Below are 13,590 nucleotides of genomic sequence, written 5' to 3' on the forward strand. Positions count from 1 at the left end.
CTCCTTCCTGTGATCAATCCAGGAAGATCTCATGGAGCAAACAGACCCTTGGATTTTTTGTAAGCAGGGCTAATGACCCAGCCCCAGAATGGAAATTCTGGGCAAATAATGCTCCTTGCAGAAAGTTCAAAGACAGTGGTGAGAGTGAATGGGTCAGAGGTATGTGTTTATTAAGCTCTTGTCTCTTAGCTGCAAGGCACTCTTCCATGCTCTGCTTTGTGATGCTGGGGTTGGGAATTCAGCAAACCTATTTCACTTTTGCCAGCTGATCCTTTTAGGTGCTCCCGGGGGCAAAATAAAGAGACTGAAGGGGAAGGGAAAAGGGACTTGCTCATTCCTGTTTTGGTTTTTGCTTATACTGTTTCTATTCCAAGACCTTTATCTTGGCAGTAGGTATTGGTCCCAGTTCCCTGAGTTTTTCCAAGGCTACTAGACCTTCCTCAGAGTTCCCCACACCAGTTGGCCATGGCCCCTCCTCAGTGGCCTAGGCCTTAGCTCTCTGTATACCCCCTTCTCCAAGATTCTAGATTCCTAGTCACCCCAACCTCTTCCTTCTGTTCCCTTAGCTACTTTCTGTGATGCCTCAGTATTCCCTTTTGTGTATTTTCAGTCCTCCAGCACCTGTTTCCCTACTTCCTTATTAAATTCTATTTAAATGAGGAAAGATATACTGTGCTTGCCTTAACTTGATGACAAAAATCTGCATACCAAAGTTCAAAATATTTATAAAAGTTTCTATAGCAGGTTTACAATGGGACAGAGGATCATGGATTTGTGTATCAAGTGCTCTTGTTGGGTGACCTTTAGGCAAAAGTCAGGTCATTTATAAAAAATCTCGAGATTTGAACCTGTTGGGGGCATACTGAACACATAAAAACAAGTGGAACTGCTCAGGGTCTTGATCTGTCATTAACACAGTCATCAACCCCAAACAAAATACGAAGGGTCTCCTGCCAATTGTAAGAAGTGTCTTAGAAACAACCTGGAAGAGAAGACAGCCCAGCAGTGATGCTATTGCTTGTTTGAGAGGATTTAGAGCATAGAAGCGGCCCACTGGATCAAGCACCACGGAGACCAGAAAGAGTCACAGAGAAGAATTTCCGTGTGGGTTTAGGAGCAAGAGGATCTTCAGTGATCTTAGTAAGTGTGGTCTCTGTGGAGCGGGGGTGGCAGAGGCTGGCGTGGACAGACTCCAGTAGTGAGTCAGGGCGGCTTTTTGATGCATCATTTCATTCGTGCTTGGGAGTAGCTGCTAGGTGGAAAGCCACGTGGTGTCTGCTAATGCTGACCTCCAGCACTCTTGTCGGCACTGATTGCAGTTTGTGCACAACCTGGTGCATGAATTGAATCTGATAAGAGGCCTGGGAAATCATATTCTCCTCTACTCAAAACTCATTGTTAAGTAGACTACAAAGCATTTTTCCCTCCGCTCCCAGTGGCCCAAATCCAGCTGATGCTCCGGAATTGTTTAGTACTATTCTCCCTTTCCTACTACGAAAAGTATAAAAATGCATCCTAACACCGCAGAGAGATTTTCTCATCCCTGTTGCTCCATTAGGGAAGGGAGATGGATTTTCTCCATCATGTGTAATTTCAAAGGATGGGCAATGCCTGGGGCTCTGGGGTCTGGGGTTGAACAGGGGGTGCTTGAATCCTAGCTGGGTTCAGAAACTTACTTAAGCTCTCTGACCTACAGTTTCTTCATTTGGATTGTAATAGAGACGATGATATTTTCCCCAGAGTGCTGCTGTGGGAAATAATTAACCAAGCATCTAGAACTGAGTCTGGCATAGAGTAGGTCTTTGGTTAATGGGAGTCTTGTTATTTTCAGGGAGGATCCTATTTAAAATCATTAGATTGCTTAGTTATATCTCTCAAAATTCCTTCATAGAAAATAAATATTTAAACTCTGCTTCATATGCTTTGGGGAGATTTGCAAGTAATTGGAAGATCTTATCTTTCAGGAAAACCTTCTGATTATGCATTAGTTCATTCTCCATCACCCCCTCACAACAGGATTATGACTGTGCCAGCTCTCCATAGATTTCTGGGTCTAGAATAATTTCAGAATTTTGGGAGTTAACTGAAAGAAATGAGGGTAACGCTTTGGGGTAGAGGCCCCACTCCTTCTGCCTTGGGGACTACATTTAGACATGCCCACACTAAAGAGGTGTGAGGGACATGTGCAATTTTCCTCTCCAGAAACTATTCCCCTCTCCTCCTGCAAAGGCACTGATTTATTGGGATTGTTTACTTGGGGTTTGCTTGTGGTGATCCATTCTCCTTGACTCAGCCCCACAGGCTGTGAGATTCCACCCATACCTTATGTTTAACCCAGTGGGATCATGGCCCTCCATTGGCCACAGAGATCATTCAAGAGTGTGCATGTGACCTAAGTTGGTCCAATATGGTGAATTTCAAGCATTTGACAAGAAACCCTCAGACAACCTATTGCTCTTCTCTGATGGGTTTTGCCTTGTGGTGGAATAAGCCTGGAGTTTCTGGGGGTATGACGTGGAACCTGGAAATAAATCTATTCAAGAAGAGAGAAACTTCAACTCTAAATCAAGTCAAAGCCAAATCAGCATCTTAGTTTTCAGTGACCAGAGACGGTAAATTCCCCATTGTGCTTAAGTCAGCTCAAGCCAGGATTTTTGTCACTGGAAAAATTTGTGACTGATACTAGAGGCAACCTGAGAGTATTTGAATCAGTACTCATCAGAAGAGATAAAATCCCGATTTTTCCAGAGCTGCTACAGAATTTATGATTGATTGCTTTCTCTCAGACACGACATCCTATATATCTGCCAAAGGAAATTCTCTATTGGCTGCCTCCAACAGAGAAATGGTAAAGAAAGCAAAAATTTAATTTAAGTAAAAATTCACATAAATTCATAAAGTACTTCCCTGCAGACTAAACTCCCATGATCATTTTGCGGATAAATTCTGATAACAGCAATATACACAATAATGAAGATAACAAATAAAGGCTTCTAACTATCAATAATATTCCAGGGGGTGTCAGAGCCCAAGTATTTTCAGTAAGACACCTCATCTATGAAGAGTATAACCTCCCCCTGTTCCTGCCTTGAGTAAAGCCTCTTCCTTATGAGTCTCCAGCTTTCTGAGAGCACCCAGTGATACCCCTTTATAACCTAAAAAGGGTCTCCTTGGTGGCAGTCCAGATGCTAACTGCCTAGAATAGTAAGTGAGTTATAATTTGTACCAGAGACATTGCTGTAATTACAATACAATGAAAAAGTCAGAGCTTTTAATTGTTTCCACTTTAATATAGACTTTGGGCTTGCAGACTAGAACCTAAGAAACTCAGCCAGCAGCAGTCTGAAAATCTGACATCCTTGGCTCATTGTCATCTTCATTTTTGCCCTGAGGGCCAACAAGGTAAATTGTCTCCGGATGCAGAGCAGTCTCTGGCAGATTCCAGCTGGGCTCTGTGTGAAGCAGCATCAAACTGTTCCTTTTCTCCTGCATGTTGTATGTAACAGCCAGTCCAGGGAGGAAGAGACCAAGGCTGGCCAGGGGCAGGAGTTTAAATGATGCCGATGGAGTCCACCCTGCAAACCCAGCCATCCTCAGGAATGTACCTTCCCATCACACCATATGGGAAGGTGCTTGGTCATGGTATGATAAAGAAATCTTTTTTTTTTTTCCTTCTTCCTTTCCCCTTCCTTCCTTCCTTCCATTTCTCTTTCTCTTCTTTCTTTCTTATTCTTCTTTTATTTTCTTTTAGTTTCATTTCATTCTCTTTCTCTTTCTTTCTTTCTTTCTTTCTTTCTTTCTTTTTTTTCTTTCTTTCTTTCTCTCCTTCCCATCTCTGAAGCATTTGGAAATTTTTCTTAAGGAGTTCTGGTAGATAATAAGTAGACTTCTTAGACTGCTACTAATAGCTTCCACCATTGATTTTTTTTTTCTTGTGTCACTTCGGGTTTTTCAGTTGTAAGCAACATACACTGATTCTGGATAACAAGCAAAACAGATTTTACTGTAAGGATATGAGATAGCTCACAGAATTGAAGGAAAAACTAAAGAATCAGGCATGGAAAAATCTGAGAACCAGAACAAGTCTGGGATCTAGGCAGGAACTATGAACATTATTTTTAGGTCTCTGCAACAACCATTTTCCTTCATTGCAATAATTGGGCTAAAGAGTCAGATTCCTGGGTAAGAGAATTCCATGAGCCTAGTTTGGCTCAACTGCCTAGAGCTTGGATCTCAGAGTCCCTTGATTGACAGCTCCACCAAGACTGCTCTCAGTAGAGGGGGAGTTCCCAAAGGGTCATCAGGAAAAGAAAACAGCATCTGGGTGAACAACATCACCAACAAAAACCAGATGTCATATATAGTGCCTTGGATCACGCTGCCTCCTCTACCTGAATGTCCTTCCCCACTGCAGACTCTAATCCAGCTCAGACATCACCTCCCCCAGGAAGTCTGCAGTGACACAAACACATGCCCTCAACCAGCTGCTGAGTTAGACATGCCAGTCTCCCGGATTCCCTTCTCTTACTGCTCTTAAAACACTGAAGTGTAATTCTTTGAATGTCTGGCTTCCTTGAGGAAAGAAGATTATTCAATCTTCTATCCTTAGCACCTAGCACACTTAAACCAAGTATTACAAACCCAGGAGGTACTATAGGGAATAAATAGACCCCCATCACACAGTATCTTATCAGAGAGCTAACTGATAAAACCATGAGGCACTCAAGACTCATGTGTCTTGGATGATTAGTTGAAAGGAAAAACGGGCCAGTGATGAATCTTATACTTTACAGAATCTGAACTATTTTGACTTTAAGTTATAGTTGTATCTTTATTCAGACAGAAGGATTCAACAATAATATATCAATTCAATAACTATCATCCTCAAAGCAGTATCAATACAAATTTTTTAAGGATTTGTTGTAACTTTTGGAGCACAGAATATAAATACCTGTTTATTTTGTACTCAATACCTAGAAAGCAAATGCTAAGTAAACACACCAGGTGAAATAAATTAAATCAGAAAATTCACCTCAAATAAATGCTGACACCTAAGTTTGCCTTCCCAGTGAAGATCTAATTCACACATCAATCACACCTTCCCATTCAAAGTCATAAGAAAATGCCCACAAATTTATAAAAGAAGTTGCCAAGTGATATTCATGTGGGTGCTTCTTGGTGAGGAGGGGGCGGGTCTGCAGGACCTGGTTGGCTCCCATGTGCTGTGGACTTCGAACATGTTGGGAAACAACTGGTGAGTGATTTGGATCCTCCTCCAGCCTCTCTCTGGCTGTCCCATGCAGGATAAACATGTTTCCAACCGTCTTCTCAAAGATTGGGTGAATATCTACCCCAATAAGCCTGGGAAACCCTGGCTGTGGCCTTAATCTCCTAGGTCAGGTCTGCTTTTCCACTAGAGTGTGCCTTTGTGCAAATAGAAAAAGGCACTGCCTATTACATGGTCAGATTAGAAAGACTCTTCCTTAGACACCTGAATTAGCAAAAGGCCGCTACACGGCCATGCAAGGGTGCAGTCTTGTATCAGGGCCATCACTTGGGGAGCAGAGCATGGACTGTGTTTCAGACCCCACCTGGCCAGCACCTTTGTACAGCGAAGGGACTGCACACCTACACATGGCATCCCTGCCCTAGATAAGCCCTTTCTCCAAAGAAGAGAACATGAGGTAGACTCAAACCCAAGTATTACAAATCCAGGAGGTACTATAGGGAATAAATAGACCCCCATCACACAATATCTTATCAGAGAGCTAACAGATAAAACCATAAGGAAGGCCAGTCTCAGCATCAAGAAAGGGAACTGGTTCTTTTAATTTTAAAATGCCAAACATATGGAAAAGTATAAACATCTTTCAACAACTGAGATTTAATAATAGCATTTTTATCATATTTCATCCAAATCTTATTGAAGATTTTCCCCACCAAACTACTACTATCCCCTTCTCCTTCTTCCATCTCCAAACTGTCTTCAGGTTGATATTTGTTCTGCTCATGTTCATTTCTGATACTTTCTAGTATTTTTACACAAACAACATATACGTGTTTAAAAAACAAAAAAACAAAAAAAACGAAAAAACAACAACAAAACATGTGATTTAGGGGTGCCTGGGTGGCTCCAACTCTTGATTTCGGCTCAGGTCATGATCTCAACAGTTCATGAGTTCAAGCCCTGCATCAGGCTCTGCACTGACAGTGCAGACCCTGCTTGGGATTCTCTCTCTCCCTCCCTCTCTGCCCCTCCACTGCTTGCTCTCTCTCTCTCTCTCTCAAAATACATAAACTTTAGGGGTGCCTGGGGGGTTTAGCCGGTTGGGCGTCCGACTTCAGCTCAGGTCATGATCTCACGGTTCATGGGTTCAGGCCCCGTGTCAGGCTCTGTGCTGACAGCTCGGAGCCTGGAGCCTGCTTCGGATTCTGTGTCTCCCTCTCTCTCTGCCTCTTCCCTATTCACACTCTCTCTCTCTCTCTCTCTCTCAAAAATAAATAAATGTTAAAAAAAAATTTAAAAATACATAAACTTTAATAAAATAAATAAACATATGATTTAGATGTACATATATAATAAATACATATAAGCTACATATATTTTATGTAAACATATAATAAACCCAGTATAATATAACATATAATAAACATATAATGTGAACAGTATAAAGTTTGGTGTGTTTGTATATTTTTACCTGAAAGGTATCATATAATTTAGATCCTTCTGTAGTTTGCTATTTGTATGTCAATGTTATCCTTCAGAGATTGATTGATCCATATTGTACATGTAGCTCTATCTCATTCATTTTACGTGCTGTATAAGATTGCATTATATGACTAATTCACAACTTACTTATCTATCCTGCTACAGATGGGCCTTAATTCGTCCCAGTTTTTTGCCTTTCCAATAATGAAAATATCATTCTTTGTATACATGTGCAAGAGATTTTCTAGGATATATACTTACAAGTGGAATTCCTAGGTCTTAGGTTATGCACTTCTTCGATTTGATAGATATTGCCAATGTGCTCTCCAGGGTAATGTTGCCGACACACTCTAACCAGCAATATGTGAGATGTGTCTCCCCATAGCCTCATCAAAACTGGGTTTACCAGATATTACCATTTTGGCCAGGCTCAGGGTGTAAAATAGTATCACACTATGGTTTTAATTTGAATTTTCGTTGTTATTAATGAGATTAAGTTTATTTTTCTGTGAGGGTCCAGTTCATATTATTCGCCCACTTTTCTTTGATTATCTTTTCTTATTGATCCATAGGAATTTTTTAAAATAAAATTTTTATTAAGAATTCTTGGTTGGTTATAGGCATTATAATATCGTTTCTAAGTCTGAAGCTTATACTTTGTTTATCGTGTCTTTGTTGGTACAGAATTATATTTCAATATAATATTTTAAAACTTTTCCTTTTGGTGTATGCCTTTTGAGACATAAGCCCCTATGTTTAAAAGTCCCCTATGTTTTCTCCTCAAAGTTATAAAATTTCCCTTTCATATGTACATCTTAATTCTATGTGGAATTTACTTGTGTCTAAACTCTGAGGTAGGGATTTCCTTTCCACCAATTATCCCAACACTTGAAGAATAATTCTTCCCCTCTCTGTAGGTTTATATTGCTGTCTCTGTTGTGAACCAAGTTCCCATGTGTGGAGTCTACTGTTGAGACCATTCCATTTTTGTACAGGAAGAGATCTGCTCTCCTCCTGTACAGATACCAAGCTCCTTCATTACTTTCAGAAAAGGCAGTTTTACTGATAACCTGAAATGATGCCATTCTTTGGGTGAGATGAGAACACCTCCAGGAAGGGCAATGCTCTAAATCAGTGACAATGTGACATACATATCTTGCTTGGATTCATTCCAATCTACCAATGCACTGAGAGAAGCATCGACAGAGAAAATCAGAGAAAGATCCAGGGCACTCAGGGCTTCCAGAAAGGGGAAAGAAGATAGATTTGGATAGAGAGGGTCTTGGACAGGAAAGGAAAAAAAATGTAATCTCCAATTAATCAAGTTTTTTATGGGCTTAGTCTTGAATATAAATACATTTGTCTAGAAATACGGTATTTTGATATATAAATGTACCCCCACACCATTGTCTACCAACTCTTACCATAAAATCATAACCAGAATCATAGCTTACATTTACTGACACATAGGCTAAACACTTGATAGGCATTATTTTATTAAATCCCCTAACATGGGTAATGTCCTGGAAATATACATGAGAAAATTAAAATGCAGAGAAAGGAAGTGACTTGTACAATATCACACAGTCTAGTGAGTGGCAGCAGCTTACATTCCTTGCTACTAGATTACGTTGTCCTCCATGTTGCAAAATGTTCCACACTAGAATGAGATTATCTACTTTTGAGGGGAGGGAGTTAATCTTACTTTACCATTACATCCTCAAACCAAGTACTGTGTTAGTCACACAATAGGCTTTCAATCAATATTTGTAGACAAGAATGAATAGATGCATGTTGGCTGTGGGGTCTGTGGTTTCTGAGTCATGAAAGGCCTAAGTGGTTTACTTAGGCTGGGAGAGAAGAATCTTCACCTTACTTCCTCTGAAAGCCAAGCCAAACCTCTTTTCTACTTACCCTCAAATGATGGGCAGAGCTACAAACACACAGCAATGTACTTCTTTCTACATAGATCCTGGAAGCCTACAAACACAGTTGAGGATGGGGACACACAAAGATCAGTACAAGCCACACTTCCAGCTTGGAGATTTGCTTCCAACCTCTGGATATCTTCCCATTCCCCATATATGTCAACATCACTGGCTTTGTTTCTCGTCAGAGGCAATACAACTTTGTCTCCTCACAAGGCTGCGTGCTAAATCTGAAAAGTAGCTTGCAGCTCAACCCCGCAAAGGCTGCTGCTGCAGTGGGGATTCCCAGCCAGTGCAGAGGCCCCTGCTGCTGAGTGGAGTTCCCCAATGTGAGATGTAAGTGGGCCACTGAACTCATTGGTCTCTGGCCTCTTGGGGATCATCAGCACAGTGACATCTCCCTTAAAGAATTGGTTTCTGGGACAGCATCTGCAAAGAGGTGGCAGCCATGGTGCATTAGGAGCTGATTGTGAGTCTCTCCCCAGACTCTGTAGAATTCAGTGGATTGATTAACCTGTTTGCCATCTCTGAACTAAGCTCTACTTCAGACTCTACTCAGGCCCTACACTGTGGTCCCTGTTCTAGGCATAAGTGTTTAGAAAGCCTTCCATCTGAGAAAGTGTCTCAATGTTAATGTCTTCGTGCTAGGAACTCTTGTCTGCTGTCACAATCATTTTCTCGGATTCTGACATTGACTCACAATTCCCTGGAAGCTCTGTACTTTCTGACTGTTCCCCTGCTACGAGGCTCCCCAATCAGCCCTTAGTTAGACCACCAGTTAGCTGGTCCTGCCACTCAGGCACCACTCCTTGCCATGGATTTGCACATTGTCTTGATCCTTGCATGATTTGACATGCAACCGCATGGCCTAGTGAAGACGCTTCACTTTCAAAATCCGTGCACCCATTTGATAAATATTTCCTGAATACGTACTATGTTCTAGATATTCTTCTAAATACTATGACAATAAACAAGATCCTGCCCTCAAAGACTTACATTCCAGGGAGGAGGAAAGAAAACTCTATACATAAACAATGATTTAACATGGTATCCACTAGTAATGAGCAGCACCAAGAAGAAAAAATAAAGGTTAGAGAACAGGGAATAACCTGGGGAGGAGGTGTCACTTCAGATAAAGGAGTCAAGAAAGGAGGTAACACTTGAAAAAGACCTGAAAGAATGAGAGAGAAAGCCACATCAACATTTAGGGGGAGAACATACCCAGCAAAGGGGCAGAGATGGAAATGAGCTTGGCAAGATGGAGGAACAGAAGGTAGGCCAGGATGGCTGGAAGAGAAGGAGAGAGAAAGAGAACAGGGGGGGATGAGGCCAGAGAAACCAGAGCACAGGGATCAGACCACAGATCACATGGATATCTGAGGCCATGGTGAGGCCTTCTGATTATACTCCGGTGTGCTGGAAAGCTGTTGGACAGTGGTAAGCAGAAGAATGATGTAACCTGGTTTACATTTTTAAAAACGTGTGAGGAGACAGACTGCAAAGCACAAGAGTGAAAGCAGGGATTTCACTCTTTCACTCAGACAGGATTTCACTCAGACAGGAACCTATGCCATCAGACCAGAGGAGAGATGGACTGAAGTGGCAGTGGGAGGGGTGAGAAGTGCATCATATGAGCATATATTCTGTCAGCTCTTACCGATACATTAGATGGAGAATGTGAGGGAACGAGAGGAGTCAAGGATGACTCCTAGGGCTTCCTGCAGTCCTGACCTGGTGTAGAGGTATGGAATGAGAAAACAAGCATATGAAGATATGTTCCTCACCAGTCATTCCTTTTGGAGACAATTCTTCCTGGCCTGTTAGACCCCAGCCTGAATCCCCAAACCATCATCTGGCATCTAGCCCAAATAACAGATTTTATCATAGGAAGAAATGAAAAGTTTCATGCATATACTCTTTGTAAACTGATCCAGTGACAGGAAATCCCTAGGAAGGTGGTACTAGGGATTCCTGAAGCCTGTCTAAGGCCCCCCAAAACCCAGCAATCACATTGATTATGGAATAAAGCAGAAAAAGACCCTTGGTAGGCCTAGCAAATGTGTGGCACATGTATCACCTCCCCTTACCTCCAAGTCCAAGCCCACACTCGTAAGCCCACTGTAATCAACAATGTCATTCTTATTCATTGTGACTAGATGCCACCTCACACTCCTTAACTGCACTTCAGGCAGTCACTACCAATTAATCACAGTCAGCCTGACAGATGATTGCCATTCTGGCTCCTGACTTATCATAATGGTCTAGTTCTTCAAGCTCTGACACATCCTTAGGTACCCTTTGACAATCTCCTGCCTGGGACAGCTTTCAGCCACATTATGAGTGGCACAGAAAAGGAAATCTATTTATTAAGCTTTGACCCAAACACTTTACATGGACCGTATTTTCACGTTTCAGCACAGTTCATGACAGTGTTAGTCATACCCAGGCACACTCAGGCACCTCAGTGGCCCCTGTACTCACTAACTCACCACTGTGTTCTCCCTAACAGGTCTAGTTCCTGAGTGATTCTGTAAGCCTCACGCCTTTGTTTACCTCCTTCCCAACCAGGACCCTTATCTTCCCATTCTCTCTACAAATGATGCCAGGAGGCGATAGTTACATTTCGTTCTGCCAAGACATCAACCAGCTGATGTGCAATGTCCTTATCCCACAAAATGATGCCTTAACCCAGTAAAACAGATCACTCTGTAATACCCTTAAGGTAACATGTTCATAATGGGAATTTTTGGAATTGTGACAGAACTTCTGGGAAGAAAGGTATTTCTGAGCAGGGAGTTTTTAGCACTTTTACACGCTTTACACCAGATAGACAAGGGTCCAGGTGGGTCTCCGTCTGTCACTGCACGCCATAGAAAGCCAGCCTTTTACTGCTTGTGACCAAAATAAAGGAAAGGAGTCCTACCAAGAACCATTTTTAACAGTCTTTGGGAGAGGAGAAAATTAATATGCTATCCTGACTCTTCCAAAGCTCTTCAACTAATACTGTACATATAACACCTCAACTTCTAGGTATTACTTGGAATTGATTTCATCCACACCAAACTACATGAACAAACGGCCCCAAAGGGAAATTTCTTAGCCGTGTATAGTACTCTGACCACATCCTGCCCAGAAAGGAGGGGCTGAGTTGTGGGTCACTGTCCAAGGCATTTAAACGCACAGTCCTTTTTTTTTTTTTTTTTTTTCAGTTGTTTATTTTATTTGGGGCTATGCACTTGGACTTTTGAGAAAATTCTTAAATTTTTTTAACAAACCCCACCCACACAAATAGAATGACTCACCCCAGAGGGGTCTGAGTTGATGTCTGGTAAGGCAGTGAGATTAAAGAACTGCTTTAAAAAAGCACTGTCCTAAATTATCCCTGTAGCAATGGCCTCTAGGAAGAAAGGCCCAGAGAGAGGACATCCAGATACTCTTTCATTGATATATCAAAGTCCCATCAGAAAATAACGGCACACTCAATTTGTGAAATATGAGGAGAGTTTATGATAAAGAGGCTCTTTTCAGAGAACTGGCCAGGGTATGGGGAAACAAGAAATAGTGTAGCATCTGGGGCAGCAAAAACAGTACTCCCTTTACTGTCCCTAGGCCTCAAGAGGCCATGAGAAAGAGCTGTTTCCAAGGAAAGAGAATTGTGAGGAGAGGGTCCCTAACAGGTGACAGGAGCTATGACTCACAGTATTAGGATCCAGACAGTCCACATTGTCCTCACAGGAAGGGAGCAGAATAAATACCCCAATTTCACTCTTATCTGATTGCCAGATCTGCTGGTGCGTCCAACTGGCCAATTTCAACTGGAAGCCCAGTGATCAGTCCACAGGTCAGCCTTCCAGGGCACACATCTGGGTGGAGAAGGGTGGGCACTGGATCTGGGGGGAGGGGGCATGGGTGGGAGGTGGTAATCAGAAGACACGCAGCAGATATGGTACATTTGTGTATAGGAAAATAGAGCAAGTCCAAGAAAAATATAACAATGTTTTGAGCCTTCTCTGGCTCTAAAATTATATAACTCTATTTATTTTTTAGTATATAATTTACAAATCTCTTTCCAGATTACCCAAGCACTCCTTAAAAAAATGTTTTTAAATCCAGGGTGAGAAATAGGCTGTGTCTCACATGTCAATTCCAATCAGTGGGTTGTACCTTCCTACATGGTCTTGTTGAGGACTGGGAGGCCCAACTGGGCTTGGCAGTGCTACAAGCATGCCATGGACTGTGGAAGGGCAAAAGCAGAGAAGTCCTCATATCCAGATCCACATTCATATTCAGTGAACCAAAGCAGAAGGAGAAATTGGGAATAATTATCCAGGTAATCTGATTTAAAATAAATTTATCCAAAATATTCCCTTTAAAGTGTGTGCATGTTTATGTATTTGCATATAATTTCAATCTATTTGCTTTCTCTAGTACAAAATTTTTCTTATATGAGTATAGCATACATTGTTATCAGGTCAGCTTCTGGGAGCATGAACAGTTGATACTTCTGACTGTATCCGACTGATAGCTTTTATGACCACATGTCCAAATGGCACAGGTGATCTTACAAAATGACTTGTTACTTTTAAGTTTATTCTCCTGACCTACCATTTACCATAGTCCACTATGGTAGTCATGAGCCATATGTGGCCATTTCAATTTAATTAGAATTAAATAAAATTGAAAATTCAGCTAGCCACATTTCAAGTATTCAATAGGTGTATATTAGTGCAAATATAGAACAGTTCCATTACTGCAGAAAGTTCTATGGGAAGTTTCTGTTCTAGAATCCAAGGCTTATTGCTGGACACAATTAAAATGATGTCTGTAAGCCTCACTTAGGTATTTTTTATGAAGCTTTTTATTTTAATGCCATTGTAATATTAGTTTCAGGTGTGATTCAACAATTCCATGAGCATCACCTGGTGCTAATCCCCATCACCTATTTCACCCATC

At 41.5% G+C, this 13,590-nt stretch overlaps 1 long non-coding RNA gene across 2 annotated transcripts in view; it reads right to left on the reverse strand.

Moving 5' to 3' along the window:
* The window catches only part of LOC123576568, a 66,979-nt gene that overhangs the window by 33,836 nt on the left and 19,553 nt on the right, over positions 1-13,590 (reverse strand). The window contains exons 6-8 of one of the 2 annotated variants that reach the window (XR_006701490.1): positions 12,336-12,527; positions 10,295-10,368; positions 8,624-8,689 (exon numbers count right to left, since the gene is read on the reverse strand). This is a non-coding gene — a long non-coding RNA (uncharacterized LOC123576568). The remainder of the gene's footprint in view (positions 1-8,623; positions 8,690-10,294; positions 10,369-12,335; positions 12,528-13,590) is intronic. The other variant, XR_006701489.1, reaches the window with a different exon arrangement.

Source organism: Leopardus geoffroyi, chromosome D2 (assembly GCF_018350155.1).
Source record: "Leopardus geoffroyi isolate Oge1 chromosome D2, O.geoffroyi_Oge1_pat1.0, whole genome shotgun sequence".
In the NCBI taxonomy this organism is placed as follows: Eukaryota; Metazoa; Chordata; class Mammalia; order Carnivora; family Felidae; genus Leopardus; species Leopardus geoffroyi.